Genomic DNA, 6,430 nt, shown 5'->3' on the forward strand with positions numbered 1-6,430 from the left:
AGAAGGGGCTGGCAGGTTGAGGCTGGCTGGCTGGCTAGACTTGCTAATTTATAAGATAGTCCCCATGATGTGGTAGAACTCATAAAGTGGTATATGGTTGTACGGGTGTTTGCCATGCCATTCTTTAAACTTTACTGCCTGCTTGTTTTTCGTTTTTTTTTTTCCTTCGTTTTTTTTTTTTTATTTTGTATCAAAACATTAGGAAAGAAGGGGAAAAATTCTTTTTTTAAACACTTATTTATTTATTTAAAGTCAGTGTTACACAGACAGAGAAAAGGACGCAGAGAGAGAGAGAGAGAGAGAGAGAGAGGTCTTCCATGTGATGGTTCTCTCCCCAGATGGGGGAACTTCCATAGCGATCCATCGGATCGGCTCAGTTCTGGCCATTGCAACCATGTGGGGAGTGACCAGTGGATGAAGACCTTGCTCTCTGTCTCTCTCCCTTCCCACACTTAATAAATAAAATGAATTCATCAAAAGCTGTGGTGACCATGTCTCAAGCTTGTCCTGCCCCTCCTGGGCTCTGGCACTCAGCCGAGTGGACCCCACCTTGTCATCCCTAAGCTTTCCAGGAGGGACAGACCCTGCCCAACACCTGATGCCAAGAGGTTGACCTTGTTTGCTCAGGAGGTGAGGTTCCCTTGATAAAGAGCAGGAGGGAGGGCTTGGAGCTGTTATAAAAGTTCTGGAAGGTTCTAAGGGGTTACCTTGCACCTGAAGCTCCCAGGTGAGAGGTGTTAGGGATTCCTGGGTCTGACTTTGAGGGGGTGGGGATTCAGATCTGATCTGGTCTGGGGAAGGGGATGCCTGGATTGAGTGGCAGGGAGTGTTAGTGAAGTGGGCACCTGGGTTGAAGCTATCTTGGGTGCAGAGATGTGTCAGCTGTCAATTGAAGGACTAGGAACCTGGGACACTCAGGTGACTGGGAAAGGCCAGGCGTGTGTCGGTGGACAAAGAATCGTGACAAAGATCCCATCTGCTGGTTCACTCCCCCACATGGCCGCAATGGCCAGAGCTGGGCCAATCTGAGCCAGGAGCCTGGAGCTTCTTCCAGGTCTCCCAAGGGGGTGCAGGGCCTCAAGTGCTTGGGCCATCTTCCACCGCCTTCCCAGGGCACTAGCAGAGAACGGGATCGGAAGTGGAGCAGACGGGACTTGAACCGGTGCCCATATGGGATGGCGGCTCCAGGGGCGGAGGACTCACCTACTGCACTCCAGCGGCCAGCTTGTCGGTGTTGGCTCTGATGCTGGGTTCAGGAAATTCAGCCGTCTCCAGGCTGAGGCCTATCCTCCATCCTAATTCAGAAAGTCCCCGTCCTGGCTGTGTCAGGAGACAGCGCACACCAAGAGTGAGTGCTGACCTTCTGCTTGGAGGGGAAAAGGAGGGCGTGGCTACAGCCAGACCAAGGGCGGGCTGGAGACAGTTGGCCCCTGGAACATCAGGTCTGGAGGATGCACTGCAGGCTGTGGACAGTGCTGTGCACCTTGAGCCTGGGTCTGGCTAGGTGGGAGCTGAAGGGTCAGGCCACCCGGAGGCCAGAGGGAAAGGAGGAACCTCCCCCTCTGCTCTCTTCTTCCCCCTGCAGCCTCACGATGTGGACCTTCATGCTCCTGGGCCTTCTCTGTGCCTTGGGCTCTTCCAGTACCATTAAGTGAGCCGCTGGGACTCTGGTGGCGGGTGGCGGGAAGGGGCCCCTGCTCGGCTGGTGGCCAAGGCTTGCAGGGCCGCCCCTGAGCGGTGGGAACTGGGAGGTCCTTGCCTCCAAGCCCCCCTTTCTTTCCACTGCAGTCCAGGCCAGGTCCTCCTCCTACAGTGGCGAGTACGGAAGTCCAGGAGGAGAGCCATTCTCCCACTCCGGCCTCCAGCTGGAAGGGCCCATCACAGCCATCCGTGTCCGGGTCTACAGCTTCAATATCGTGGGGTAAGGCTCTTCCGTGTTCCTCCAAGGTCTTAGAACTCAGGAAGTGCTCTTTCACTCTGGGCCACCTGTGCCTCAACCAACAGGTCCCTAGTGTGGCAGGATATGGGGATAGCTGTGAAAGGACTCGGCTTCCAGAACCGTACCCTTTGGACTCCTCCCTCCCTGAATATGCCTGGTGGTGGCAAATCATTAATAACCACTAACTCTCAGGGGCCTGGAAGTCGACCAGCCCTGCCCACCCGCCTTCTGCGGTTTAAAGTTTCTTTCCAATATCCCTGCTGGGTGCCCTGCAACTTTGCTCAACGCCTCTCTTGAGCAGTCCCCACTCCATTGCCAGTTGGAAAATTCTATCACGTGCAGAGCCAAAGTGTGTCCGCTAATGCTGCATCTGCCTCCTGGGACAGCAGGGACAAGCCTCTTCCCTCTCCCACAAGGGAGCCACTCAGCTGTTAGAAAATCCCTTTGCTTCCACAAGTGCGGGAAAGGGTGGGGCATCGTAGGAAGCTGGACTCTCCAAATTCAAGGCCTGCCATGTGCTGTGTGTGGGCGACTCTGGGCAAGCTGCCTTCCTTCTCTGCACCTGCTGTCAGCCAGGCCAGGAGCTGAAGTTCTTTGTGTGGTCCTCCAGGGCTCACCCGGCCTACACTTTTGGGGCAACTAGCAGGGACTGCTCATGCTAGTGTCCAGTTTGGAGGACTCCACGTGCAGGCCAAACGGTCCTGAACTCTGATGACCTAATCAGTGTCCCCGTTCCTGCCCTCCCACCCGCCCCAGTCTCCAGGTGCGCTATGGCCAGGTGTGGAGCGACTACGTGGGTGGCAAGCTGGGAGACCTGGAGATCTTTCTGCACCCAGGGGAGTCAGTGATCGCGGTGTCTGGGTCATACAGCAACTACCTGAAGACGCTGAACTTTGTGACTGACGAGGGTCGCTTCCTTTCCTTTGGGAAAGACACAGGCATAATGTTGTATGCTGTCCCCTTGCACCCAAACACCGTGCTCTGATTCATCAATGGCCGAGCTGGCTTATTCGTCACCGCCATTGGCCTGCACTGGGACAACTACCCCAGAAACTGCCCCAGCGACTGCTGAGCCCGCCTCCTCCGTGGCAGGGCCCCGTGGTGGGGTGTGACAACTCCCTGATCACCATTCCCATACAAATGGCTCAATAAAAGGACATGGCTAAAGCTGGTGTGCATGTGGGTGTGTGCAGGCGGGACCCACTCTTGGAGGGCGGTGTGACTCTCAGCTCTGGCTACCTGCTGCTAAGAGTGGGAGCATGAGGGAGACAGGTGTTGAGAATCCTGGGCTCTTCCGTACGTCGCAAGGAGAGGAGACGCTGGTTTGAACCAACTCTTTTCGGGGTTAGCTCTTGAGAATGTCTGTCCAAACAGGAGTTCTGAAGGGAAGGCTCAGCGGGGGCACACCGCCGAGCCCCAGGTGTGCCTCTCTGGCGCCCTCCCCCCTGAGAAGGGGCTGGCTTCTCTGACCAAAGGCTGTCCCCTCTCCCTGGAGCTCAGCTGCAGGTGGGTGGCCTGCACCTCTGTCCTCCCATCTGTCCCAGATGCGATCTCCCTGCTGAAGTTTCGCCCCAGTTTGTGCTTAAGGACTCCACCCCATTCCCCAGGCCAGTTCTTCCTCGTCTTTACCCCTAACCTGGTGCTCTTGCTTAGCCCTCTGGGAACTGGCGCTCAGGCAGATGAGAAGCCCGTGGCTAAGACACACCCATGTCCCGTATTAGAGCGAGTGGGTTTCATTCCTGACTCCACCTTCCTGCTGACGTGGCTCCTGGGAGGCAGCAGGGACGGTTCAGGATGGTTCAAGTGGCACCCACACGGAGCGCCGGTTGAGTTCTCCTCCAGCTTCTGCCCCCACTCCCACCTCTCTAACAAACAGAAAATAAAAACGGAGCCAGCGCCGTGGCTCATAGGCTAATGCTCCGCTTATGGCGCCGGCACACCGAGTTCTAGTCCCGGTTGGGGCGCCGGATTCTGTCCCGGTTCCCCTCTTCCAGGCCAGCTCTCTGCTGTGGCCAGGGAGTACAATAGAGGATGGCCCAAGACCTTGGGCCCTGCACCCCATGGGAGACCAGGAGAAGTACCTGACTCCTGCCTTCGGATCAGTGTGGTGCGCCGACCGCAGTGCACCGACCTCGGCTGCAATTGGAGGGTGACCAATGGCAAAAGAAGACCTTTCTCTCTGTCTCTCTCCCTCACTGTCCACTCTGCCTGTCAAAAAAAAAAAGACAAAACAAAACAAACAAACAAACAAAAACAAAAAAAACCCAAAAACACGGTGCAAGGAGAAGCATCAAGATTACAGAAGTTATTGCGCCAAGGAGAAGAAATAGCCAGGATTTCCATGACCAGATGTCAGGCCACAAATCCCAGCCCTGCTTGGCCTGGTCCTGGAGCTGCTTGGCTTTGTCCAGGAAAAGTACGAATTTGGATTTGTACCTGTCCAGTCTGATTGACCCAGAGACAACATTCTTCCTAGAACATGGCACAGACACCCCCCAGAACAGCACTTAGCATGTCCAATTTCTTTCTTTCATAACCTTTTGTGACTTCCACACACCCTCTTCAACTTACTTGAAACATGCCATCATTTCCATTCCAGTCTAGAGTAAACTAGCCATCAGGATTCTTACAACCATGTCCTTTCCTTATTTAAAAAGCTCTTTCCTTTTTAACCCTTCTTGCCAAGAACACTCTTTCCTTCTAAACCTTACTTACCAAGCACACATTTTTATCCTTGTGATGTTTTCCATAGAGCCTGGTTGGCTCTTTCTACCTTACCAGAAGTCTGAGGTCTCCATGCAGAGTGAAGGTGCCTTACAAATCCCGTGTGATCTAGAGCTCTGGTTAAGGCAATCAGTTTGCTAACTGAGCAAAAGTTCCTGGGGGCAGAGCACGCTTCAGTAACCTGCCATGCCGTAACTGTTGCATACCCGGAGAAGCAGGTCCCATCTGACAAAGCTGCTTCCATCTTGAACCAAACTTCATGTGTGTTAGGGGGCTGTCTTTTAGGTCCCTTCTGCTGGCATAGATCAAGTCTATAGTCTCAGCAGAGGAGTGGAGGGGACCACTTTCCCCCTGGGTTAGAGTAGAGCAATGCCTTATTTTTACCTGAGGGTTTTTTAGAAGGAGAACCTGATATTTTAGTATTCTGCAATCTGTGAGCCAGTGAGAGCCCTTTTGCTCTAATAGAGAATTTATTTGGTGTGGGGTATAAAGGGCGATGTCCTGTCCCAATGTAATTCTAGATACCTCCTCTGTCAGCAAGGCAGCCGCTGCCATTGTCTTTAGGCAGTGAGGCTATCCTTGTGCAACCATGTCTAAGGTTTTAGAAAAGTAGCCCACAGGTTGCTTAACAGGTCCCAGATCCTGAGTTAACCCTCCTAAGGTGCCTCCCTGCCTCCCAGTGAAGTACAGCTGGGAGGGTCTCTCTGGGTTTGGCAGTCCTAGCACAGGGCTTTAGTCATAGCATCCTTTAGTTGAGCAAAGGCTGTGGTTTGCTCTTTCCCCCAAAGGAGGGGTCTCTGCTTTGGCTGCCTGTCGAGAGCCTGGTTTAGGAACTGTGCTGTTTTCCTGTATCTGGGAACCTGATAGAGAAAACTGGGACTGCCTGAAGTTTGCAGGAGTAGGAATTTGCTGCATGGCCCATATCCTCCTGGGGCAGGTTTTCTCTCCCCAGGGGTGAGGATAAGGGTTAAATAATTAACACTCTAAGGGACTAGCAATGCTTTGTTTTCCTCTGGATACCCAGTAGCCAGTTTTGCTAGGAAGTTAAACCAATGTACAAGACTAGAGTCTCAGGCTGGGAAAGGAGACAGACTAACAAATCATTTACATTTAACCATCTACATTATGGACTATTGTGCACCCCCTTCAAGAGATAGGCCCTTTAAGTCCTCAGTGAGGACCTGTCCAAATAGGTGCAGGACTATCTGAGTTAGCTGTTACTGAAAGCCCTGTGTTTAGGAACTGGCAGGGAGGGCTTTCTAAGCTTAATGCTATTGGATAGACTTTTAAGGCCTGGCTGGGTGTGTGAGGCCCAGACCTATCCATGGGGTGCTGGAAGAGAATTGCAAGAGATGCAAATCCCCTTTAAGGGAGGCCCCCTGCTGACTTGCATTACATGGCTGGACTAGGAGGAGAGCTGAATAGGAGGCTCATAGAAATAGGCAACTTGCATGTCACTGACCCTAGGCCATCCCCTCAATAGCAGTGGCTGGAGCTGGAAGCTGGGCGGAGGCTGGGCAGAGCCAAAGGCTTTTTAGCTCAGGGCCACAGGGTCTGTGGTTCTGAACTAGGAGTCCTTCGACACCCAGGGCAGTTCCGTGTCCAGTGGCTGTGCTCTTGACAGTGCTGACAGAAGGCATTTGCTGTCATGACAGCTGCTTGTCCAATGCCCTGGCTCCTCATATCAGCAACAGGTGCTGTTTGGGGTGCACTGGCCTTGCTGGGTCTCCTTGACGGCAGATCACTGTGTAAAGCAGCCATGGATTG

The 6,430-nt window shown here is 53.4% G+C and overlaps 1 pseudogene; it reads left to right on the top strand.

Annotated features, from left to right (window-relative positions):
• The first annotated feature begins 1,592 nt into the window (after positions 1 to 1,592).
• Positions 1,593 to 3,060, top strand: LOC138847081 (zymogen granule membrane protein 16-like; annotated as a pseudogene).
• The last annotated feature ends 3,370 nt before the right edge of the window (positions 3,061 to 6,430 follow it).

This window comes from Oryctolagus cuniculus, chromosome 19 (assembly GCF_051225735.1).
Source record: "Oryctolagus cuniculus isolate XC-2025 breed Fujian yellow rabbit chromosome 19, ASM5122573v1, whole genome shotgun sequence".
NCBI lineage: Eukaryota > Metazoa > Chordata > Mammalia > Lagomorpha > Leporidae > Oryctolagus > Oryctolagus cuniculus.